The 27,678-nt window shown below is 39.3% G+C and overlaps 1 protein-coding gene and 1 pseudogene across 10 annotated transcripts in view; both read right to left on the bottom strand.

Annotated features, from left to right (window-relative positions):
- Positions 1 to 27,678, bottom strand: part of TENM3 (teneurin transmembrane protein 3) — a 2,305,387-nt gene that overhangs the window by 243,135 nt on the left and 2,034,574 nt on the right. The gene's annotated exons all lie outside the window — the stretch shown is intronic.
- LOC129481493 (uncharacterized) lies at positions 5,415 to 5,561 on the bottom strand (annotated as a pseudogene).

The following is a 27,678-nucleotide window of genomic DNA, read 5'->3' as shown; positions in this document are numbered from 1 at the left end:
TATATTTAAAATGTTTCTAAGCATGAGGAGAAGAAATTATTATCCCTTTTTAGCTAAGGAATAAATTTTTGTGAGGTTCTATGTATGTACTTACACTTGCGTCTGAGATTGGCCATAAGTAATACAGCACAGAAGGTTTTCATGAAGAAAAAAACTGAGATACCTTCCTAAGTATATTACTGAATACTAGATTTCAGTGGCTGTAGAGTAAGGGAACAGACATAAAATTGTTCATTTGGCAGAGAGAAAAGATTGAGTTAAGGGGTCTTGTGCTTTGAGAAAATCTGGCACCTGAAGTGAAAGGGCTTAAAAATCAGAGGCTTTTGGAAAGTTAAATCACAACGCAGATGGACTCTAACTCTCCATTTTCTTTGAAGGTTTAGATAGTAGCCCAAGTTATCAAGCTGTTGGGTCTGAAAAAGTGCTGTAAACGCTAACGGCAAGAATGCCTTTCAAATCTAAATGAGAGGAGGCATTAACTCTTAGTAGACATCGTCCCTAGCAATATGCAACTGAGCAAAGGAATAAGAAACTCTTTAAAAATAAACTTTAATCATGCTCTTAAGTTTATCTCTAGTAAATGAGTTTCAATTTTCTAAATGATTTATGAAGATTATAGATGCACTGCTCTGCTGGGTGTGGTGGCTTTTGCCTGTGGTCCCGGCTACTCTGGAGGCTGAGGCAAGAGGAAGCCTTCAGCCCAGATGCTCAAGGCTGGAGTGTGCATGATCACACCAGTGAATAGCCCTTACACTATGGCCTGGGCAACACAGTGAGACCCTGTCTAAAAAAGTAAAACAAAAAAACTATTTAAAGATTATAAAAGCAAATTAGGATATATTTACAAGAGGGCTGCCCTTGCTGTGACCATTTGCTTTTTACTGATTCAGTATCATGCATGTCCTGGAACCAAGTGTTGGCTCTCTCCCTAGTCAAGCTCTATAATTTTCTGAAAGATGATACAAAAACTTGAACACTCTTTTTCTGTTAATCCCTAAATTCAGTCACAGTTTAACTTGGGGAAACAAAAAATATTTTATGTAACTTAAAAATACCCTTTAAAAATGTCAGGACTACATTCATTAAGAGGACCCTATTAAAATAACTCCTGTGTTCTTAGACTCTCAAGTCTTACCTTAATATCTCATTCTATAATTTAATCCACTTTTTCCTTTCCCATCTTTGGCCAATGCTAGAACTAGATGGTCATCATCCATTACATCTTCAAAAATGATTAATGTATGTCCCTTTAGCTTTCTCTCTTTTCTGTTAAATAATTCAATTCTTCTTGAGTTCTTTTCATGAGTCTCATTTTCTAATCCTTTAATTAGCTCGGTGGCTCTCAGAACACTCTTCAAGTTTCAGAATGGTACAGCAAAACTGAATTTGGATAAAGGCTCAACTAATGCAAAATAAAATAGTTAAAGTATCACAGAGTTAGACTGAAAGATCCTGGAGAGTAGGAAACAAAGTCTTGTACATCTTTGCAGCATCTGAAACTTAAGGAGATGTTCACCAAATGAAGAAGTAATGGGTTAACAATCATTGGAACTCCAAACTCACCCACTACTAGAAAGCAAATCAAGAGTTAACTTTTTTTCTTTTGTAGAGATGGTGGCGGGGAAGGCATCTACTACGTTGCCCAGGCTAGTCTCGAACTCCTGGCCACAAGTGCCTCAGCCTCCCAAAGTGCTGGGATTACAAGAATGAGGCACCATGCCCAGCAAGTTATTATTTTTAAGTCATGGAACGAGAAAGAAGAAAAAAGCTAACTCTAGAAAAGTTGCTGCCAGGCCCTAAGCTGATGAACACAGTCTTGTCACTCCCAAATGTTACATATCATTTAACTTTTTTTTTTTTTTTTTTTTTTTTAGACAGGGTCTTGCTCTGTCACCCAGGCTGGAGTGCAGTGGTGTCATGATGCAATCACAGCTCACTGCAGCCTCAACCTCCCAGGCTCGAGCAATCCTCCTGCCTCAGCCTCCTGAGTAGCCAGGACTTACAGGCATGCACTACCACGCCTGGCTAATTATTTTTTGTAGAGATGAGGGTCTCACTGTGCTGCCAAGTGTGGTCTCAAACTCCCGGCCTCAAGCGATCTTCCCAGCCTGACCTCCTGAAGTGCAGGGATTACAGGTATGAGCTACTGTGCATGGCCCATTTAACTTTAAATACAGTAAAAGATGCAACTTTAGAATACCACTACACAATTATCAAATTCCACTGGTCTGCATAATGAACAGGGGGTCATATTAAGTCAGATAAAATAGTAATGATGGCTTGGTTGCATCTTGTGAAATTATGTTTATAATTTTAATTTTATTCCCATATTATTATCTCTCTCTTTTGTACAATTTATAATAGATTCACTGCACTTTATTTGGGCCTTTTCTAATCATCGCAGTTTGAAAAGTTATTTCTTCATGCACATTCACGTAATTGACCATGTATTTATTTCTTCACATAGTTTATATAGTTATCCTACCACCGCTGCTGTTAACATTTCTTTGAAAAATGTTTATTAACATGGACTGAACATTAGGTATGGACCTAAAAATCAGAGTCAGAAAACTTTAGCTGAGAGCTCTGGGAAAAAGGCACAATTTCATCATCTTGGTGTTATTATGGACAAATGAAGGGACAATTATACATATAAGGATTTTTTTTTTTTTTTTTTTAGATGGAGTCTCACTCTGTCGCCCAGGCTGGAGCTAGTGGTGTGATCTCAGCTCACTGCAACCTCCACCTCCCGGGTTCAAGTGATCCTCTTGCCTCAGTCTCTGCCTCAGTCTCCTGAGTAGCTAGGATTACAGGCACGCACCACCATGCCCAGCTAATTTTTGTATTTTTAGTAGAGATGGGGTTTCACTGTGTTGACCAGGCTGGTCTCAAACTCCTGACCCTTAAGTGATCTGTCCACCTCGGCCTCCCAAAGTGCTGGGATTGCAGGCGTGAGCCACGGTGCCCAGCCAAGGATTTTTTTGTGACAGAAACTAAATCATCTCCCAAATGGCTTACTCCCTGAAGCACTGCTTAGCCCCTCTGGTAGAAGTTGAAAATAACATCTTTCCTTCCCAATCCCAATGCCTCAGGATACGTTTTCCTTCGACAAACATTTCGGAACTGCTCTGTGTTAAGCACTACATTAAGTATTGAGGTTAAAAAAATAGACATCTTCTATTTTAACCTCAGATAGTTCACTTTAAGGGAGCACAGATTTACAGTGATAGAAGATCCTCCACAAATCCCTGGTGTTAGAAGCATTAATAACTTGTCTCTAGTGATGAACACCCAGAAAACCCAAAAAGAAATATTTTAAGCAAGTTCAGAGGCTAAGAATTAAAGTCAGAATAAGATTTCACAGAACAAAATTAAGAATGAGTCCACCAGATGTTGAAATTAACATCTGCAAAGGATGCTACCACCTGAGAGAAAGGACACAGATTTATTAGAGCAGTTGAGAAAAGCAATAGGAGTGACTGCAGGAACTGTGACCCTAGGGTTAAGTCTTAGTAAACAGAGAGAAGTACGGTGAACCAATGTATGTAATTATTCTGTGGATTATATCTCAACAAATAGGTGTGTAAGAATAGCTACTTTACATTTATTTTGTGAATCAAAGTATACTCTAATTCTTTTTTTTTTTTTTTTTTTTTTTTTTTTTTGAGACGGAGTCTCGCTCTATCGCCCAGGCTAGAGTGCAGTGGCGCGATCTCGGCTCACTGCAAGCTCCGCCTCCCGGGTTCACGCCATTCTCCTGCCTCAGCCTCTCCGAGTAGCTGGGACTACAGGCGCCCGCCACCGCGCCCGGCTAATTTTTTGTATTTTTAGTAGAGACGGGGTTTCACCGTGGTCTCGATCTCCTGACCTCGTGATCCGCCCGCCTCGGCCTCCCAAAGTGCTGGGATTACAAGCGTGAGCCACCGCGCCCGGCCTGTATACTCTAATTCTTAAATCCTGTATTTAAATTTGTAAATCAACGTACATACATACATATGACTACAAGGGCTATTTTAGGAATTGCTATTTTCTGTTCTCAGACCTATGTTAACATTTTATGCTGATTTTTTTTAAACGTAAAATTTCCACATAATTTTATGGTCATCTTGGTTAATTTTTAAAAGGTAACTCCATAAAATAACAGACACTGGTTTTGAGCAGAATTTTTATTAGACCTTCAATTATTTTCATACACAAGTAAGACTCCAATACATAACTGTAATGCCAAAGAAGGATTTCCATTTTGATTTCCCATTAAGTATGAAAAAACCAACTGCAATTTCTAAATGAACCCAAAATTTCTTATTTTCTTGCCTAGATATAGTTCTCTATACTCAGACTAAATTAAAAAGAGAAAAACAGCCGATTTATAATGAGACTGCAAAACTTCTTCCACAACCCTTATTCTATCTGTCCTTAATGCCCTAATGTTTTTAGCCATACTTGACAGATTACAAGTATCCTATGTTTCTTTGTATTACTAGAAAGACCAATTCTTCTAAAGAAGAATGCATGATATTTTGAAAGAAAACACTTCTGAAAGGATCTCAAAGGTGGAGAAAATTAAGCAAAGAAAACACTTCAAAAGCAGGCTCCTCAGTGAAAAGTGCTGGGCCCTGGAAGCGTGACTCGAACAATGGGTGGACTGCTTCTGTGGTCCTCAGATGCTGACAAGCCTAACATTTGCCTTCTAATTCTCTAGAAGAACGCACATTCCTAATCCCCAAAACACCAGAAGCTAAGCACTTAAAGAGTTCTGAAATCCAATAAGATGGGCTGGAAAACTGAAACAGCACACTCTTTCCTATCCAGAGGGATTTTTATGCTATTATAGACTTCATCTTAGAGTGGTAACTACTCTACCCAACTTTTAATGGAAAGGAACGAAAAGAAAATGCTTTAGTTTTAAATTTGTGAGTTTCCAAGTCGTGAATTTTCCTTTGAACAGTATTAATTCTTTGAAGTGAACTTTTCTGGTCTATAATTACTGTGCTGACATTTTACGTGACTGTAACATCTACCAGCACGCACACGAGCACGCACACACACACACATCCCAGAATAATACATGGTTCCAGGGAAATTTACATGTTCTGCAGTGTCACTGGACACATTAGAATTATATCTGGGGCCAACTTTAAAATTCCATCTTACCTTACAAAGGCTACTGCTCACTTAGTTAAGTTATTGCTGGACTGCCAAGTAAGAGAGAAAAAACCACATCATCTCTGTTTTCCATTTGGTAAAAGTAAATGACAGGTTCTGTAGAAAATATCATAAAGCAATCATAAAAATAAGAGCTTAGTTGCCATGGTAGGGGATGGGGAAGGGTGGGAAGAGGGGATGCATAGCATAAGAATAGAGTAAGAAAAACGGAGAGGGATTTCAGGGAGTGCTGATGCTTCTTTTTTAAAACAAGGTTGGCAACTGAAAGTGATTGTTGTGTTAAGAAAGATCCCAAGACTGACTCTGCACTCAGTAGGAAACACTGCCATGATCCATTATGAAACTGGTAAGAACAGACACTACACTTGATCTTAGCCAAAAGGCCGAGAAGCGGTGATCCATTATTGATGTCTGTCATAAGTATTGGAGGTGGGAGTGTTAACAAATGTCCCACACGTTTGCCACCTCTGGAGTAGAACATCTACATCAGGTGACTAACCAATGAATGCCAGAACCAACAGGCTCACCCGGCGTTGGCGTCATGGAAGTGTTCCTCCCCCAGGTGGAGGTGCAGAGGCAGGGCCTGTGCACTCCTTGCTTTTCAGTCCAAAGCTTTAGTGACCTGTGTTGGAGTTAAGAGTCTGGGTTCTACATATGGACATTCTTCAAGTTCCTAAAACCGTGTGTTTACGGTGAACATTGTGCAACTGAAGGCAGCTCATATTTTCATAAAATGAGGAAAAGCTGGGTTTGGATTGGAGAAATTCTGAACATGAGTCATGGGCAGTCTTTTTCTATTCTGATCAGAGGTGAGAAGGGAATATTTTCTTTTTTGAGACAGGGTCTCACTGTGTTGCCCAGGCTGGAGCACAGTGGTATGATCATAGATCACTGCACCCTCCACCTCCTGGGCTCACAGGATCCTTTCCACCTGAGCCTCCCAAGTAGCTGGGACTACAGGTGTACACCTCCATGCTTGGCTAATTTTTTTATATTTTATTTTTGTAGAGATGGGGTCTCACTATGTTGTCCAGGCTGGTCTCAAACTACTGGGTTTAACTGATCCTCCCACCTTGACCTCCCAAAATGCTGAGACTCGAGGCATAAGCCATCACGCCTGGCCTTGGAATTTTTTTTCAGAGAGATGGCAAAAGAAAACAATTTCTGTGGCTACAATAAAGCATTTATTTCTTCTCCATGCCTTAATATCTGTAGTGATAAAATATTCCCAGAAAATTTTAAATAAGGAGTTATCAAGGAGCAAGTTTAAAATATGATTTTGGTTCCTTACATGACACAAAAAGATAGTTTAGTCAAACTATGAAAACCAAAAGCTGTCATCTCCTTTCTATAGGGCTGGACTCAAATGGAAACTGCACCAGTGAGTGAGCATTGGATAGAGCTGGTAGTGTGCTTAGCATTTGGCCACAAAATGGCCCGGATGAAACTAGCACATAGCAACCTCCTCTGATTGTCATGAAGATGGGATGGGGTGGAGGTGATGTAATATGTTCAGCAACTGATGGACCAGATGAAGAAGCTGACATGAAAGAAAACAAATGGAAAAACTAAAAAATTAAAATATGGGCTAGGACACTATACAAGTGAAAGTATACAGGCTCACTATTTTATTTTGAAGCAAAATTATTCATTAACATTTAATAATAATGAATTCATATTTATGACAGCACATAAACAATTTCTTAAATATCTGAAAAGCACAATGAGAAAAGTAACCATAATATAGTTTAGAAATAAATCTATAAAACATTATACTCCACTTTCTATTTACAACAAACCTAAGAAGATCTAAAATTAAGAGTTTGCAGTGTTTTTTTGTACTAAGATGGGAGATGTGTCTGTAAAGCAAACACAAACGCTTGTACCATTCCTCTGTTTCACCGTAATTCTCTGTTCTGCTAAACAAATAGGCAGATGTAAGAAGCTACAGGTCAAGATCTCTGCTTACTCATGAGAATTAATCACGTGAGGTACATCCAGAAACGGAAGAGGAGATATTTCTTTTGTAAAAATATGCATATTGAAGATTTAGAAAACAGGATTAATCCAGCAGTTAACATACTGATCAGATTCTACAAACATGTTGCAAACCTACAATTAAAGACTTTTAATCATGCACACTCAGGTATACACGGATTCCAATACGAATAGCTTTTGAAGCGACCTCTGCTAACTACAGCAAGGCATATATAGAACCTTTTCAAAAAACAGATAACTCTTGGACACACTTTTGATTATCCATAAGTAACTTGTCCATTTTCAGGATTATCTGTGGACAGATTAAATCTCTGGTAGGATTCCCTATTTCTTTGCACATTTCCAGACTATTTTCAGTTGCTTGGAGAATAAAGATTGTCAGTTTTCAGAGAATAAAACTTATTTTAATTAACTGAAGTAAAATACAGATAAAAAGATAAACGTCAGCCAGGCACAGTGGCTCATGCCTGTACTCCCAGCACTTTGGGAGGCCGAGGCAGAAGGATCGCTCGAGCCCATGAGTTTGAGGCTTCAGTAAGCTATAATTTTGCCACAAAACTCCAGTCTGGACAAAGCAAGTCCCTGACTCTAAAAAAAGCAAACAAAAAAAATGGTAAATGTCTAATTGAGTCAAGGATTCAACAAATATTTGTAGAGCACTTACTTGCTGTGTGCTTGGAATGTTATACCATTAAACCAAACAGACATGGCCCCTGCTGTCAATTTGTCTAGAAAGAAAAATTAAAAGGAAACAAATAACAAAGTAATAATACAGTTGGCCCTTCAACAACAGGGGTTTGAACTGTGCAGGTGCACTTACATGCAGATCTCCTTCCTCCTGTGCCACCTCTGGGACAGCACGACCAACCCTGCCTGCTCCCTCTCCTTGTCAGCCTGCTCAGCATGAAGATGACAAGGACGAAGACCTTTGTGATGACCCGCTTCCACTTAATGAGCAGTAAGAATATTTTCTCTTCCTTATGATTGTCTTAATAACATTGTCCCTTCTCTAGTTTCCTTTACTGTAAGAATACAGTAAAAAATACATACAACATGCCAAATAAGTGTTAATTGACTGTTGACCGGTAAGGCTTCTGGTCAATAGTGGGCTATTCATGGTTAAGTTTTGGGGGAGTCAAATGTTACATGAGGAATTTTGACTGTGTGTAGACGGGGTGGCACCTCTAGCCCCCTAATTGTTCAACGGTCAACTGTAATTCCTATGAAAAGATGCAAACAGGACACAGAAATGGAGTAAAACAGGTGGGCTACCTAAATAGGGCAGTGAGGGAAGGTTTTTCTGTGGAGCTATATTAAGCTGAGATCTAAAGACAGAGAAAGAGAAGCCATACCAGTTGAGAGGGGCAGAGTCTTCTGGAAGAGGGAATGACTGTGTAATACCACCAGGGAGGGAGACTGTGGCACGTTCCAAAACCAGGAGAAGGCCCGAGGGCAGAGGTAAAGGCAGAACAAGACAAGACTGGAACGAAAGGCGAAGGCCAAGTTGTGCAGGGTCTAGTAGGCCAGGAGAGATTCTGCGCAAGAGAGAACTGAGATTCAGCTTTTATTTAAAAAATATTCTGGTTGCTAGAAACCAAGCAGGAGGCAACTTTAGAGGTCCAGGCAAGAGGTGATGGAGAGTGGCTTAGATCTGGGTGGTTGTAGTGGGGCTGAAGGCAAGTGGAAATATTTAAGATATAATATAGAGATGCTAACAACAGTTTGCTGATATATCACCTATCCAAAAATATACATCTGTTAATGAGTTCTTACAAACAAAAAAGATGTCTTTCCATGCAAACAGACATATCAAGTAAATAAATTGGTATTTTGTTGTCTTAACTTTTTTCCCCTCGATTTTATTTTCCTCATATGATAGACTCATAGCTCTGTAACTGTAGAACTCGATGGCATCTTAGAAATCACCTTGACTAAAAACCATGACTTTTTTTTTTCTATTAGGAGAAGCAATTTTCCTTTACTTTTTAATCTCTGCAGAGATGGGGAGTAAAAGTAAATCCCCAAGGGAAATTTAGTTAAATGAGATCCAGCATGTACGTTTTCTGTATCTACTGTTGAAGATTTTGATGCGCTGGTTGATGGTTCCTGATCTACCCTAACTCTTGTTCAGGTAAGAAAATTGATGCCAGGAGGTGTTAAGAGATTTACTCAAATTCACCTAGATGAAGACTAGTTATACACTAAGTAAAACACACTGTCTTTAACAGTGTGGGCATATATTTAACTCCACGTCCCTAACTTTCACAAACTCATCATTCATCAATCCAATGCATAGGTTCTCTCCTTAAATGAATGTCTCCTTCTTTCCATTAATTCCTGAGTTTAAAAGGTGAGGAGGTAAGGAGAAGATGAGCAACACAACTTTTATTTGATAGTCATGAGAGCTAAGCAGACTGAGAGGTTACCTATTTAAAAATCCACAGTGCAGGCTGGGCGCAGTGGCTCCCACCTGTAATCCTCACCTGAGGTCAGGAGTTCAAGACCAGCCTGACCAACATGGTGAAACTCTGTCTCTATTAAAATACAAAAATTAGCCGGGCATGGTGGTGGACACCTATAATCCTGGCTACTCAAGAGGCTGAGGCAGGAGAATCACTTGAACCCGGGAGGCAGAGGTTGCAGTGAGCCAAGATCACACCACTGCACTCTAGCCTAGTGACAGAGCAAAACTCAATCTCAAAAAAAAAAAAAAAAAAAAAATCCACAATGCTGTGCTGGAGGGAGCTAGGAGAATGCCTTGCAGGGGAAAGTTGAGCTGGAACTTGAAAGGCAAGTAGAAATTGGAAAGGCAAGAAAACACACAACAGGGTGCGGCAGAGTGTTGCTCTCTTTCTGCACAATCAACTAAAAACTTACATGTATATACCTTTCTGAATACAATTTTTGTTATTAGCTATATAAACTTATTGAACTATAAATTGAAATCTGATAACTCACTTATTTGTCAGGAAACATTCAGAGGAAAACTGACAGTATGTTATCTTTCCCTTTATTTTGGTTTTTTGAAACATTCTCACCTGAACATCTTGAAGCAAAAGGCACTACACAATATTTTGGTTCTTAAATATAAAAATAAAAGGCAACCTCCTTCGTCTATTTAATCCAGAAGGATTATATTGATGATATTATCTGAATGGGTATTCCAAAGAATAAAATAAGCCCTAATAAAATTACTTTTATAAAGATTCATATCTGACTATCCTATAGCGAAGTATGTAAAGCACTTAAAATAGAGTAGCTGATACAAACTAAAAATAAAATATACTTTTCTGGAAAATTATCCTTTCTATAGATGGAATGCCACTAGAAAAGCATGTCTCAACAACTTACATATGTGTGTGTGTATATATATATATATAAAAGTTCTATCTCAATTTTTAAATTTTTTTGGTGAAAAAAAGATGAGACTTTAAAGATCTTTTGTTTTTAAAGATAAGGGAACAGATGCCTAGATGAGGCCTCGGTAACCTGTTTAAGGTCAGAGGTTATTAAAAGTAGAATGCTGGTCTCCTTGTGCTCGCCCATTCTTATTATATTACTTCACTCATAAAAATCAGCATACAACAACAACTGGTAATACAGCTAAACTTTCTGAAGATACATGTAACCTCCAAATAGAAGCAATGACCCTACCAGATGCAGCAGAATAATTGCATGAACCTCCTGACATAGAACCTTTCTTCTTTCTCCTATTGAATTTGTTCAAATAAATATACTCTGTAGTGCCATTTCTTCTCCTGGTCTCTATGTTGAGACACTTCCCTTCCTCCCTCCCTTCCTCCCTCCTTCTCTCTCTCTCTCCCTCCTTCCCTCCCTCCCATTCTTCCTTCCATCCATGCATCCATGTATCCATCCATGCATCCATCCATGCATCCATGCATCCCTCCATCCATGCATCCATGCATCCATCGAGTCATTACTGGTGTGTGATCTAGTAGGAAAGATACAGGTCAATCACAAGCTAGATTCGGTAGGAACTCCTTTGTTACGTCACCAGCATTTGGTATAGCTTCCAAAGTTAGATGGCTTGGGATCAAACTCCTTTTCAAATTTTTACTGACCGTATGATCTTAGCGGAGTCACGCAAACCTCTTTAACCCTTGTGTTCTTCACATCTACCACCAGAATTGTTGTGCAGATTTAACAGCTTAATGCATAGTCAAAAATTTAAACTTTCATTTACAGTGATATGGAAAGTAGACACCTGAACAACTCTCCTGCTAACATTAAATAAAGGATAAAAAATTGTATAGAATCATTTTTACTCATCTCACTGACTTTGTAAGAAAGTAAAGTACACTAAGAGGTCAAAAACAAGGTGAAGCCGAAACTTGACCTCGAGCTTCATCATGAAAGAGTACACGAACGCTGGGGTGAAGATGAAGCCCAGGGCTTGTCCCTTTGAAAGTAGAGAGTTTAATAAAAACTCTTCCATAAAGCAAGGCTCCCAAAGAATTGCACTCTCAGTATAGGGAAACTATAACAAACCTACCCTATATAAAGTGACTCAAAGAAACCTGCCTGCCTTGACCTTGGCTCTAGGTGGAGAAAGAAAAACATCTCCTTCAAGAATTTGTAACCAAGAGGTAGCCCTCAAATGGGTTTGCCCATCAAATTTACATTACCTGTATCTGAAAACCTCAAGCAGAGGAAAAAAGTGTCCCAGGTAAGCTGTGCCTCAGGTACTTGGCAGAAACAAAGGAAAATCCTCTGCTAAAGAATTCCCCTACAGCCAGAACTCAAAGCATTTCCACAGATAGAGTTCCAATGAACATGACCTTAGAGCCAAAAACTTAAGATGCTGGCATGATGTGAGGCACAAAATAAGTACTCAATTTACAAACAAGGGGAAGAGACTTTGCTATAAAATACTTGGTTCTGGCTTTGGTATCATAACCTTCAAACTAAGTAGGTGCTCAATAAATGAAAACTGCTATCTATGGTTGTCACTACTTTCTATTTTTATTTTTTTGAGAGACAGAGTCTGTGTCGCCCAGGCTGGAATGCAGTGGCATGATCATAGCTCACTGAGGCCTCAAACTCCTGGGCTCAAGCGATCCTCCCGCCTCGGCCTTACAAGTAGCTGGGACTACAGGTGTGCGCCACTATGCCTCGCTAATTTTTTTAAAAAAGTTTTGTAGAGACGGGGTCTTGCTATGTTACCCAGGCTGGTCTTGAACTCTTGGCCTCAAGCAGTCCTCCTACTTCAGCCTCCCAACATGCTGGGATTTCAGCCATGAGCCACTGTGCCTGGTTGTTACTATTTTATTAATGATGGCTTATTAAATGTTACTTAAAACCAGATTTTGCTATTGAGCTTGTTGGCTTTTAGCATTTAAAATCTGTTTTCTAATCTTCTCCATCATATTAAGTGCTGAATTGCTAGTAATGAGTTCTGGTATGAAAACACAGCTTACTCTTCATTATATATACTACATAAGATAACGTATGTTAAGCCACTAGCAAAATTCTTATAAAATAGCATGGATTCAATAGAAGTTCTCATCTAACTTTTTCCCTTGACCAATGGCATGATTGAAAATGTTTGCACCACCCTATAATTTTAAAACAATCAATTCAGTATATTGTTGGATGAGTGTGTTTTTGAAAGATGCTCATGTGCACAAATGACAGATTTCTTAACATTCTGCTCTCTATTTTGAGGCTTTAAGGAAATGAAGGAAGTCCAAAAATATTTCGTTTCTATACACACACACACACACAGAATCACTTTCTATGGCTTAGGATAAAGTCCAAAATTGCAAACCCATAAGACAGCACATGATATTGCTCTGTTAAGTCATGTTACATGTTCCTCAGTTTTTCAAAAACACCATGCTTTTAAAAAACCAAAATAGAGGTTAAGAATTTGTGCTGTGAAATCAGACTTCCTGAGCTAGAATTCTGGGAACCATTTACCAACTGTTTGAATTTGAGCAAGTTATTTAAACTCTTAGCGGTTTTAGTTTTCCCATCTGTAAAATGGGATTAGTGATAGAATCTACCTTAGTAATATAATGAAAGTGTTTAAAACTGTGCCAGGCACACAGTGAATGCTCAGTAAATACGAACCTTAGTACCACTCGCTCGCTCTGCCTGAAATGATCTATGTATGTTTCACATGTGAGCAAAACGCTGATGCCTTTAGGGAAATCCTCCCTGATCCTTCAAACTAGGTTACTTCCTTCATTAGGAGCTCTGTTAGCATATGCAGTTCCTCTTCATTGCCCTTTGCAAAATTACTAAGTTCTATGAGAGCAGAAGCCGTATATGTATATATATCTATTTTTTTCACCAAGCTATCTCAATTCCTAGCCCAGTTCTTGACATGAAGTAGGTGCTTAATCAACACCGCTGATGCCATTCTGTCAGCCTGTTTTCTCATTCCTTGGTGAGACACATGGGATCACTGGATAAATATTTTTTAAGTGAAAAAAAAAATTTTTTTTGAAATGGAGTTTCACTCTTGTTGCCCAGGTTGGAGTGCAATGGTGTGATCTCAGCTCACCGTAACCTCGGCCTCGTGGGTTCAAGTGATTCTCCTGCCTCCGCCTCCCAAGTAGCTGGGGTTACAGGCATGCGCCACCACGCCAGCTAATTTTGTATTTTTAGTAGAGACAGGGTTTCTCCATGTTGGTCAGGCTGGTCTCAAACTCCCGACCTCAGGTGATCCGCCCGCCTCGGCCTCCCAAAGTGTTGGGATTACAGGATTGAGCCACAGCGCCCAGCCTTAAGTGAAATTTTTATCTGGTGGAAACAAATACTCTGTTAGCAATCTCTTGTTTTTCTATACAATATCTTGAATTTTAGTCCCTCTTCCTCCCTCCACCACGGCTTCATAATAACTTATGGAGGAAATGCTAGAGGCCAGAAGGTAAAATGAACAAAAGCTACAAGTAGGGCTAAGGTTACAAAGGTTTAAATTCAAATCAAACTTTCTTGTCAATCTTAGATTTACCCTTTTCTATCCTTTATTGTGTCCCATAGTAAACTTTGTATCAATTAAGTTCTCTAGGAGTATTAGGAAGAGTGCTCAAGTCATATTATATAATATTTTATAGTTAATAATCAATAAAGATTTCCACAAGCAAGAGGAATATTTTGAAGTTTAAACAGAATAACTGCTACCTTCTAAACAGCCAAGATGCAACACTGACTCATGATGCATACCAGGTATATGTAATGATTGTCCTGAGAAGTTTATAATTTGATTTGCTTTAAAATTTCATTTAAGTAAACTAGCCCTCAATTCTTCAACACAGCATGGATCCAGATCTATACTTATGATTCTGCTAAAACATTCCTTCCCCCTCCCCTCCCCTCCTCTCCCTCCCTCCCTCTCTCCCTCCCTTCCTTTCCTTCCTTCTTTCCTTCCTTCTTTCCTTCCTTCCTTCCTTCCTTCCTTCCTTCCTTCCTTCCTTCCCCTCCTTCCTTCTTTCTCTCTCTCTTTCTTTCCTTTCTTTCTTTCTCTCTCTCTTTCTTTCTTCTTTTCTCTCTCTTTCTTTCTTTCATTTTTTTTTGTTTAGGTAGAGTCTCACTCTGTTGCCCAGGCTGGAGTGCAGTGGCATGATCTCAGCTCACTGCAGCTTCGACTTCCCAGGCTCAAGCGATCCTCCCACCTCAGACTGCCAAGTAGCTGAGCCTACAGGAGTGAACCACCACACCTGGCTAATTTTCTGTATTTTTAGTAGAGATGGGGTTTCGCCACGTTGCCCAAGCTGGTCTCGAACTCCTGGGCTCAAGTGATCTACCCGCCTCAGCCTCCCAAAGGGATGGGATTACAGGTATGAGCCACCACAATGGGCCTAAAATTATTTCTTAAACACTGTTTAAAGTGTTCTACACAACATTATTCTCATCTAGGAATTCTACTCAAGTGCATGTAGGGAACAACATATCTTTTTTATCCATTTTAAGTGGAGAATTCCTATACACTGTATGACAGCAATCATAAAATAAATAATGCCTACACAGAAGTCTTGGCCTGATTATAGGTCTACATCCTTTCATAAGAAGAGTCTTGGCACTGAACAATTTCCTTATTATTGTACTAGATTCATCTTGAAAGTCCTTCACTAATGTTTTTGTTATATTTATATATTTTTGGTTTTACAAATTCATGATTAAAGGCTACGTACTTATTAGATAATATCTTATTCATTAATTCATTCTTCAGATATTTACTGAGCACCCACTGTGTTCCAGACGCTGGGGATACAGCAATGAGGACACTAAGGTCCCTGTCCTCACATCTGCCAAACTCTACAGTCAGCTTCTCCAGCAGTCTATCTGACATCTCCACGGAGGTGTCTGGAAGACAGCTCAAACTTAACATGGCCAAAACAAACTTCTCGATTTTCCCCCAAATCCAACCTCACCCACACCGAATCTTCTCCATCTCAGTAAATAAATATTATACACAGTTATATTCCCAGAACCTAGAACAGCGCATGATACATAGAAAGTGTTAAAATAACTATTTGCTGAATGAAGGAATGAAGTTAATAGTTGTGCTTAGTTAGAGGAGAAATTTTAATGCTGTATGAAAATTTAATATCGTTCGAATGATCCTTATGGTTTGTTGATGATCACAAACCTGGTTTACACATCCAGTATCTTCCTTCCACATCTGAATAGCACTTGAGCACTCACAATTCTCTATAATTTTTTAAAAATTAAAATATTCCCTGAACATACAGGTACCATGTTATTCGTCTCATCCCTATTCATAGCTGAACTTCTTGGAGGAGTTCTCTTTTCCCACTGTCTCCATCTCCTTGCTCACTCCTTCATCCATTCCACTCTGGCTTCCACTCCCATCCCTCCGGAGAAGTCACCGCTAGCTCATCAGTGTTCTCCACGGAAATGAATCAAGCAGAGCATTTTTATTTTTCATCTTTCTTGATGTCTGATGGTTTTCTACAGCACTGATTAGGTCCCTCTTCAAATGGTCTCTTCTCTTGCCTGCAGGGACTCTGCACTCTTCATCTCTCGGCACTTCCTCCATGCCCTTCTGCTTGTACCTTCTCAGTCTATTTTGTAGCCTCTTGTCCCTTTACTAAGCCACTAAAATACAGAATCACTCAGGGCTCTCTTCCCATTCTATGCTGTTTTTCTTAAGCAATCTCATCTATACCCACAGTGTCAGTTATCATCTATATAATGATCACTTTATAACATTGATATCCACAGCTTTGACATTTCCCTTGAGCTACTCAGCCATAGATCTAATGGCTTGATATCTCCACTTGAATGCTGCAAAATGTCTCAACTTCAGAATGTTCACAACAGAACTAAGGATCTTTCCTCAGCCCCCAAACCTTGTTCTGTTTTAGCGTACCCCCTTTCAGAAAATGGTACCGCCAACCATCCTTTCCTGCAAATCATAAATGTAGCTGTCATCTTGGAAACCTCCTTTTCCTTTGCTTTTACATCCATACTATATTAGTATTTTCTAAATATCTTCCAACACCCACCCACTTCTCTTCAACTCCACTACCACCTCCCTGCAGTCTCCAGTTTGCTCTATATTGTAACCAAGGTAATAATGCAAAATAGCAATCTGGTCACATCCTTCTAACCCCCAGCACTGTTTACTGCTTTCTGGCCAAAGATCCAAGTCCTTAAACAAAGCTCACCTTTGCATTATGCTGCTTTGCTCTGTGTTCCAGCAACAATCATCTTCTTCCAATTCCTCAAACATGTCATGCTCCCACCTGCTACTTCTGCATATGCTCTACCCTTTACCTGTATTTCCTTCTTTCTCTCCTTCCTCCGTCCCCAGGTATGTCCTGCTCACCCTTCAAATCTCTGCTTAAGTACCAGTTCCCTGAGTGACCTGAGTGGTGACTTGACGTTTGTTTGTGTGATCATTTCATTAACATGCCTTGTTAGCTTATAAACTCCCTTTTCTGAATTTGCCTATTATTGTATTCTCAGCATTTAGCCAAATGCCTTGTGCCTCTGGGCACTCCATAAATAATTGTTAATAACATTGTTTCTTCAAAGTCTTCCTGGGTACACCTTTGGTAAACAGAAGAGATGTGCAGATGCCTGAATACTTGCCTGAAACGTGAACTTAAAAAACACTATCTAAAAGCTTATATTAGATCAATTTCTATATTTAAGCATTCAATTGCCAAGCACTATAAGCATTTTTACTCCTGTTCAAAAAGAACAGCCAAAAGCAAATGGCAAGTGCTTTAAAGCCCTCACTTAATAAAAACAGTTAAATCACTGGGAAGATTACAAACAACACACTCCCCGAAATAGCAGTCAGTGAGCAGCAAGATGAATCAATCATCTTCCATGGACATAAAATATATTTCAGTTTGCACTTGTGCACATTCACAGAACACTGTATGGGGTACCTGGAAACTCAACACGCTGCAGCATGCAACAAAACACGGAGACAAGGACATAAACGTATCCACAGAAACCTGATAGAAAATGGTCGGGCGTGGTGGCTCACGCCTGTAATCCCAGCACTTCGGGAGGCCGAGGCGGACGGATCACCTGACATCCAGAGTTCGAGACCAGCCTGACCAACATGGAGAAACCCCGTCTCTACTAAAAAAAATACAAAAAAATTAGCCGGGTGTGGTGGCGCATGCCTGTAATCCCAGCTACGCCGGAGGCTGAGGCAGGAGAATGGCTTGAAGCCGGGAGGCGGAGGTTGCTGTGAGCCAAGATCGTGCCATTGCACTCCAGCTTGGGCAACAAGAGCGAAACTACGTCTCAAAAAAAAAAAAAAGAACGAAAATTAACATTAAGTAACTAGTCATAGCTAAATAATTAAACACACGGGGAAAATGTAGAATTACTAGAGGCAATAAGATTATGCAGATGGTATCATAGAAAAGTTTTGAACAAGGGCAGAAGATGTTTTCATGGTGAGAAGGAAGGAGAGCATTCTACATGCAAATGGAAAGCGTTTGAAAGTGTAGAGGCCAAGAAATAGCAGAAAGCAAAGTGCCTGCTCCGGGAATGGTAAATAAATAGTTTACTTGACTGAAGCTGAGAATTTGGTTTAGGGAGTAATGGAGCATGAAACAGAAAGATAAAGTAGCTGGTGCAAACAATTGGTAAAATACCTCAAAGTACGTAATTAGAAGATTGAACTAGACAAGAGAGCGATCTTACATAGAAGAGAAAGAGACGGCAAAGACATTTTTAAAGCAAGAGCTTAGATCCTGCAATTACAGATTGTAATTCATGACGAAATGACTGCAGGAGCTGGTCTTTTTGAAAACTGAGTCAAGAAACCACCAATGACACTGATTTATGTAAGAGTTCCACAGGATGACGAGAGAATGTAAAAAGGATGAAACAGGAGAAAGATAAGAAATCAGACAAGATATTCTAGAGCAGAGAAATGGTAGATATTATCAGAGCTCCTAACACTTCATAAACACTGTACTTCCTTGAAATCCTTATTTTTCCCTAACTGAAACACACAGTTAACTGTATTTGTCTTTCATTCTTCTGGACACTCCTTCAAAATACCTAGCATGTCGATACCTTGCCAACTGTCAGGCTTTTAGTGAATAATCATTGAATGCATAAAAAGCAAACGAGGGAAAAAAAAAGAACCCCTGACATAGAGTAAAAAACTATTTAATAAACATTCCATCTAACAAACAAATGAAATATCTGATATTACATGAGTTAAACTTCAGCTTTCTGATACCAGGAGAGGCAACAGATGAGATTTTCACGGATACGGGGTAAGAAGGAGTGACTTCACAGAAACGTTCACCATGAGCGAGCAGAAACAGGCTCCACGCTGACGAATGAAGCCTAAACCAATATAAAATATTTATATGTGCCCAAGGTTCCGCCAAGCCATCGAAGCAGGAAAACATAGGAGGCTAGCCTAAGATGAGCAGCCGTCACATCTGCTTATTGCTTTCCAGCAAGTCAGTGCTTTTTGGTCTTGGCAGAAGGAAAGAAAAAAAAGTGTGTACTTTTTACGGCGGCCAGGATGTGATCCTCTGACCCACTTGTGAGCTGCCATTAGCCACTAAGAAACCTCTCCAGATTTCTAACTGGAATTTCACTGAAGCTAAAAAGCATGGCATGCCTATTGGCAGCTATTTTGCTCCGGTGCCCAGTAGAGGCATTAGTTGTGACATTCCTATTCAATGGTCTTCAGTCCTACTGCTAGAACATGGCCACACTGATAGAAGAAAGACTTGAGAAGCTATTTGCATGTTAATTTTATAAGAATGGCTTACAAATCTCAGCGGATTTTCTCTGGACAGTGCCAGTTGACACTGGTTGCCCCGACATAATTGCAAGTTACAAACTTGATCTACGAAGAAGAAAGACTTGCTATAAACAGAAAATAAAAATACTACTACTAACAGCAGAAACAACAATCTAGTTAATCTGTGCAAATTTAAAGTAAATAAAAATACACCATATTTGTTTGTGGCATTTATCTCTATTCCCATTTGGAGTTTCCTACATATTGGACAGAATTCTTCATTGTTGTAATATACATTGTTGTAATATACATTGTTGTTTAATATACAATATAAAATAGATAATCTACATATAAAACAAAAAATGTATAATAATAACAAATGTATAATAACAACAAATACTTGTATAGAGGTTATTGTGTGCCAGTAACTGTTCTAAACATTTCACATATATTAACATATATTTACTCATTTAATTCTCACACTAATCCTGAGAGGTAGGTATTATTAACATATAATAATGTAATAATGTTTAACATAATTCATTATGGATTAAATGCCATTACAATAAAAATTCTGTTTTTTTGGTTTTTTTTTTGACATAGGGTCTCACTTTGTCACCCAGGGTGGAGTGCAGTGGCGCGATCATAGCTCACTTCAGCCTCGAACTCCTGGACTCAAGTAACCCTCCTACCTCAGCCTCTGGAGTAGCTAGGATGGCAGGTGCATGCCACCACACCTGGCTAATTTTTTAATTTTTATTTTTGTAGAGATGGGGGGTCTCACTATGTTGCACAGGATGGTCTTGAACTCCTAGGCTCAAGTGATCCTTCTACCTCATCCTCGCAAATCAATGGGATGACAGGCGTAAGTCACCACTTCCAGCCACAATAAAAATTCTTTATGAACAAAAGACTCCCTCTCTGCCCAAATCCTGGCCTAAGCAGTATTCTGCCTTGCCTCAGGGTCTAGGAGAAGAACACAGTAATCACAATAGTTCATTTTTTCAATAGAAATACCAAGAAGAATTTCAGACAAGTATCAAAATTGACCAAAATATGCAGATGAGGGTCAGGGTTTGAAAATAAGTAAGTAGTCTCACTGAGAATTTATTTTCCATAGGAAAGATGCACGCATTTCTATTTGAAACTCTCTATAGGATTTCCTGAGGCAGATCTAATCATCTAAGGAAAATGTACAGCTTGGTTGTTGTTTTCCTATTATAATCCACGCTACCTTTCCACCTATATGTATTAAAAGGCTAAATCTCTGCACTGAGCTAATTTGAGGAGGAGGGTGCAAGTCCATACCACAGCAATCCTGACTCTTAATTCATCCAAAAAAGTCTGTTATAAAACAAAAATCATCCTCCAAATTTCAGCTTGCTTGGACAAGGTGCTACACAGCATATGAGGAAAAAAGATCCATTTTGTGATCTGGCACATCTCTAAGAATACAGCACTGTGAAATCAGTGCTCGTCCTCATTTTCAATTAATCCAGTTATAACCAGAAAACATAATCTGATCTCACTTTCTAAATCCACGTTTTTAAGTGCTTACTCACTGTATAATCCTGGACAAGTTGTTCAATATCTCTGCAAGTTTCGATTTTGGAATTCTGTAGAAGTGAATTCTATCTCCATTGCTTATCTTCTCTGAATCCTTAGGCAATTTGCTTAATATTTCAAAGAAACAAGCTCGTATATATAAAACAGGAAAAATAACACTATGCCCCGTATGGATTCTGGGGAAGAATATATAAAATAATGAATCCAGTGGCCATGTGTTTACTGTCTCCACTGTGTACACACACATTACTCTCCTTTTTCTAATTAGGTTACAAAAAACTCAGCAAATTTAAACCATGGCATATCCCTAACCTGATGTCTCTCTACTTATCCTGCCTTGCTTTCTGCTTTGCACATGAAACAAACAACAAGAGACTATTATAGTACTAGCCCTTTGCCCTTCATCTTTTTTCTCAACTTTGTATCTTTATATTGTCTCCTCGGGTACAAACAGCCAGATGACTCCTATTTATCCTGTGAGATTGAGCTCAGCCTCATCTCTTGGAGGTAAATAACCCTGACTGCTTCCAATCTGGGTCGGTTCTCCCTCTGACATGCTGAAGTAGCTGGGCATGTTCCTCTGAATGCATGTTTATAGCTGCAATGGTATTGTACTATGATGTCATCATTAATCATCTCCCTAAACAGACTTCAATTTCTTTGATGTTTTGTATTCTTAGAGTACATAGCACATAGCTCTCTAAGTAAGCATCTATTGAATCAATGAGCAAGCCAGTCATATATTAGTTTTGTATCACTGAAAGCACTTAATGTTACACATTCAGTGACAACTCAGTAAACACTAAGTGGCTCATGGATTATCGGACTATACTATTTCAATGAAAAGACAATCTTTTTTTTTTTTGGAGATGGAGTCTTGCTCTGTTGCCCAGGCTGGGGTGCAGTGGCGTGATCTCGGCTCACTGCAACCTCCCCCTCCCACGTTCAAGCAATTCTCTGCCTCAGCCTCCCAAGTAGATGGGTTTACAGATGCCCGCCACCATGCCAAGCTAATTTTTGTATTTTTAGTAGAGACGGGGTTTCATCATCTTGGCCAGGCTGGTCTCGAACCCCTGACCCCGTGATCCGCCTGCCTTGGCCTCCCAAAGTGAAAGACAACCTTTTATATTGCAAAAACTAGTACTTCAGGAGTCGAATATTCTTTCCAAGAGAGTAACAACAATTTTCCCAGGTGACCTGGAAAAATACTTGACTAGAGATTTTTTTTTTTTTTTTTTTTTGAGATAGGGTCTTCCTCTATTGCCCAGGCTGGAGTGCAGTGGTGTGATCACGGCTCACTGCAGCCTCGACCTCCTGGGTCAAGTGATCCTTCCACATTAGTTGGGACTACAGGCATGCACCACCATGCCTGGCTGATTTTTAAATTTTTGGTAGAGACAGGGGTCTCAATATTGCTCTGGCTAGTCTTAAACTCCTGGACTAAAGCAATCTTCCCATCTCAGCCTCTCAAAGTGCTTGGGACTACAGGCATGAGCCACCGTGCCCAGCAAGAGATGTAATTTTAAGAATAGACTGCAGACCCCTATTCATAAGAAAGTAAGGAGTACTCCTGAATAATTAAAAGCTGTATTAGAATTAGCAATAAAAACACATCCACAGGAGGACTGATAATGTATACATTTAAAAGGCAGGATTCCTGCCCACATGAAAGTGTACCTGCTACAATGCCATGGGGCACAACTCTCTTTAGTGCTCAAGCACTTAGGGAGGCATATTAATATGACTCCTTAGTACTCAGATCAGAATCAGGGAATCACTTGTACCCTCGGGAAATAACGCCCTTCTTGCGCACTGTGAAAGGTGCATTTATTATCCACATCGGATTGATCTTGCATATTATATAGTGAGTACCGATACTTTATAAATCCCCTTAGAAGGCATGTGAGTGAACTCAGCACACTTTTCATTGAGCTTATAAGGCCTATTAAAATAAATAACTGTATCCAATATTTCACTTTTTAAAGAAAATGACAATTATAGGAAGGGAAACATTTAATATAATGAGACTGATCTAATAGTAAGGAGGTAGTCAGGTGCTCAGCCTGTTGGTGCATTATTAACTCTTTCTGGTCACTTGGGTAACATTTTGAGTACTGCACTAAAAGAGGTAATTTACTAAACGGTACCCTAATGGCCAGAAAGAGTTAATGTGGTAATCAAAAATGAGCAATTTACTTCTCATCAACTAATCCAGCTCAGTAAAATTTTTTATTAAAATGCCTCTGATACTGTTCAACTGAAATTTTAATTGAAAAACTGAAAGCCATTTAGTGAAAATACAGGAGAGTGGATATTACAATCGATTAATCCAGGAAAAGTAATGGCATGTCTAACCCAAGAAAGACAATAATAAAACAACTCTTATTGCAATTGTTAACATCAATGCCACCACTATTTCTGAATGGCCACCATGTGTCAGTCACTATTCTAGGTACTGTATGCATATATCACTGAATCTTCAAAATGGTAGGTTTTATTACCAGAAATGGAGGTACAGAGAGAATATATAGCTGAGCCATGACTAGAGAAGCCAGGTTTGTCAAATTTCACAGTCTATGATTATTTTATTATATGCTAGACTGCCTCCCAATACATACAGACAAAAATTTTAGCTTACTAGCTATCCAAATGATTTAGAATATGTTAGAAACAGTTTATTAAACAAATGCCCATTCCAGAGAAATCCTGATGTAGTCATAGTGCCAACTACGCTTGTATTTTCCTTGGGCTTTGGCCTGTTAACAAAAAAAAGAGTTAACACAGCAGTCCTGAGACGGCTTTAAAAGGCCTGCTTGCAAGGCTGGCCGTGGCTGGTGTCTGGGAACCCAGATTTCAGGAAGGTTCCCACCATTCTCAGACTAATGAGAGCAGCTCACCATGTTTAAACTGTTTATGCACACAGTGTAGTTTATGCTGAATCTGCTTTCCTTCCGTGAGCCTGGGATTTTGGTACATGCCAGGCGGAGGGTGCCTCCATGACCGGCCCCAGTAAAAACCTGCCCATGGAGTCTCTAACGAGCTTCCCTGGCAGAACACATTTCACACATGCTGTCATAACTCACTGCCACAGGAATGGACTGTCCTGTGACAGACACAGCAGAGGTCTTGGAAGCTTGTGCCTGGTTTCCTGCGGACTTCACCCCACATGTCTTTTCCTTTTGCTGACTTTGCTCTAGTTCCTCTCACTCTAGTAAATCTTACTTGTGAGTATGAGTAAGATATTGAGTTCTGTGAGTCCTCCTAGCAAATCATCTAGCCTGGGGTGGTCTTGGGGACCTCTTTTACTTTATGGTCATTGTGAATACTGGAAGTGACTAAAGGCTTTCTAATGGCTTTTAGAATGTCCACAGCCAAGATTTGTAGCACATCCTGGATTTGTAACTTTTAGCATTTTAAATTCATTTCACGGCCTATTTAATGTCCCCATTACTATCTTTTTATTTGCTTTAGGACCTAATTTTTTCACAGCTAAAATTAATTTCAGTTACTTATAACAAAACAATGTTAGCATTTCTTATTGAGTGTCTCGGAAGTATTTAACGGAAGTGAATACTCCTCTTTGACACACTTTCCTTTCTTGATTTCCACGATAGCACAGGCTCCTTGATTTCTTCTCACCCAGCCTCCTTCACTGGTCCATTCTCCTCTAACCACTCCCAGAGCTTGGTTTCGAGACCACTCTTTTCTCCTCCATCTACGCTCTCTCCAGAGGGGCCTCATTGACTGTGCTTTAAAAAATTCTCCTTTGAACAACAGACTCAAAGCCACCTGCCCATTTGACATCTCTTTTGGATTTAAACTTGCTATGTCCAAATCAACAAAAACGATTTGATTTCCACCTGCCCAGTCCCCTTTATCACCTGTCCTTCCACAGTCTTCCCCATTTCAGTAAATGGCACCAACTTCCACTGGGCATGTAAGCCAAACATCTAAGATTCACTTCAAGCTCCTTCCTTTTTCTCAACCTTCACAGAGAATCCATAAACAAGTCCTGCTAATTCTACCTCCAAAACAGATCCACTTCTCGCAACTACACTCCAGGCCAGCAGTTCTCAACTGGGAGCAATTTTGTCCCCCAGGGAGACGACATTTTTGGTTGCCATGACTAGGAGGGTGCTACCAGTATCTAGTAGGTAGAGGTCAGAGATGGTGCTAAACATCCTAAAATGCACAGCACAGCCCCACAATAAACACCTGTGGCCTCGAAATGTCGCTGGTACTAAGAGGAGGAACTCTGCTCGAGACCAAGCAATACACAGTGCCGCAGCACTTAATCGCTTGTAGCTTTAATGTGTACATTCCCCTTCTGTTTCACATATCCTTCTGAACTACTTTCAGGAGTAGCTTCTGGAACAGGGCAATATAAGTAAAATAGAAATATTACAAACAGCGAAAGGCAAAGTTCAACTAAAATCTGCAGGGTTTCTAAACACAATACTTTGGAGAGGCAGCCTGTTGAAAATGTGTGGCATGCATAAAATTTAGAGATAGTTCCAATGACAAAAAGAAAATATGAGCCTGCTGTCTTGAGTTTCAAGGCCTAATATTTTTTTCCTCGTGTTCCAAAAAAATTTACAAAAAAAGTCTCTGACTGTGAGATGAATATGTTTATGAACAAGTTGTGGTTGAGATGTCGGCCACATCTACAATTTAATTTTAAAACAGAAACAAATTCTCACTGACCGGTCTGAAATTCCCAGTTATTTCAAAAAGTAATTTTCCTTTACTACTTGGTATCAAGATACCTCGCTTACATATATACTCAAACCAGCCAACCACATAAAAACCTACTGGCAAGGATAGAGCAAAGGCTTAAAACAATGTTGGTCTCTCCTCACTAGAGCCCAATTTAAATCATCTGGCACCTGTACACAAGTCTACTTACTGTATTTATCACACTGCATGGTAATTGTTGACTTCTCTCTGTAACTACACTGTAAGCCATGACTTTGGTGTCACTGGCTAACTGGGATTTACATACAGAATACCTTAGCCCGTAAATTGGTGTTGAACAAATATTTGTTAAAATCATATGTCAAGGAATAAATGAACAAATGAATGAATCAATAGATGGATAGGAAAAGGGAGTGCTCCCTGATAATTACAGGGAGAAGGTTATGGTATGCCTTTAGTACTATCTAGGCCCCTGAACCAAATGGGGTGGAGTGGAAAAAATTTATACTACTGTAGAAGAAAGGAAAAAGAATGAAATGGAAGCTAAAAACTCATCCTGGATTCAGAACCCTAGATAAACATTAAAAGTTAGTGGGGCATAGCAGAAAGAAGAGGCCTGTCTTTCCAGATGATTATCTTTATTATACCCTGGAACTCCTAAGTGATAAGAAAGTTAATGAAAAATCGATGTTGAACACTTTTATACTTGAAAGTCCACCATAGTTTATCGATAAGACACAAAATAAGCCACAGAGATAATCTTTTCAGACCAAGTGATAAATTTTGGTTCATCTTAGGGTTCCCCCTCTTTAGAGCACCAGCGTTTCTAATGTTCACCGCCCTCCCTCCCAACTCCTTTCAAGTCCAATTATGGCACTAGCCCAGTATATAAGACGTTCTTCCTTTCTATATGAAAATATTGAAAACTAGAATCTACTTGGAAATCTCTTCAAAATGATAGGAACAGAAATCGACAAGTTCATAAGCCAAAGTGAGTTTCAGTCGCAAGCACAGAAATCACAAAAATTTGTTACTGCAGCTGAACGTTGACACAGGTAAGCAGAGAACGATCATATGTTAAGTATTTAAGGTACAGAGTAAATAGGAACACTGAACTTCTATCATCAAAGTACAATCTTTTAAATCCAGATTGTCCAACCCGTGGCCTCTGGGCCACAGGCCACATGCAACCCAGGATAGCTATGAATGCGGCTCAACACAAATTCATAAACTTTCTGAAAACATTATGAGATATTTTTGCTATTTTTAAAACCTTATCAGCTGCTATTGTTAGTGTATTTTATGTGTGGCTCAAGGCAATTTTTCTTCCAATGTGGCCCAGGGAAGCCAAAAGATTGGACAACTTTGCAGTTTAAATGATCCAAGTTCACCATACTGAGTGATTCATAGTAATACAAAATTGGTTTGTTTAATGCATAATTTACCTTAATAAACTGTTGTAATAAAAGAAGCATTTTTGCATGAATAAATGAGACTCCTATTTGTCCTCAGATTTTGATTTAAGGTCTTTGCTGATAAAAAAGAATCACTCTTCCCCTAAAACACATACATAGATCAGAGAAATAACCTATTTTTTCTTCAGAATTCTGTAATTTCATTAAATGTTTTATAATACAGTATTTGTATATCTTCCTCTACTAAATTGATTCTAGGAGCAGGCACTGGAGAAACGCTTGGGCCACAGAGAATGTGATTTTAAATAGTGATTAAAACTTCTTACAGCCTGGCCTACACTGTGAAACCCCATCTCTACTAAAAATACAAAAATCAGCTGGACATGGTGGTGCACGTCTGTAATCTCAGCTACTCGGGAGGGTGAGGCAGGAGAGTTGCTTGAACCCAGGAGGAGGAGGTTGCCGTGAGCCAAGATCGTGACACTGCACTCCAGCCTTGGAGACAGAGTGAGACTGTCTCAAAAAAAAAAAAACAAACTTTTAATATCTTGCTAAGTTTTCAAGATTCATTTTCAACATAAGAACACAAGAATATTAGGGTTGGAAAGG

Source organism: Symphalangus syndactylus, chromosome 4, assembly GCF_028878055.3.
Source record: "Symphalangus syndactylus isolate Jambi chromosome 4, NHGRI_mSymSyn1-v2.1_pri, whole genome shotgun sequence".
Lineage (NCBI taxonomy): Eukaryota > Metazoa > Chordata > Mammalia > Primates > Hylobatidae > Symphalangus > Symphalangus syndactylus.
This window is presented reverse-complemented; position numbering and strand designations above follow the sequence as displayed.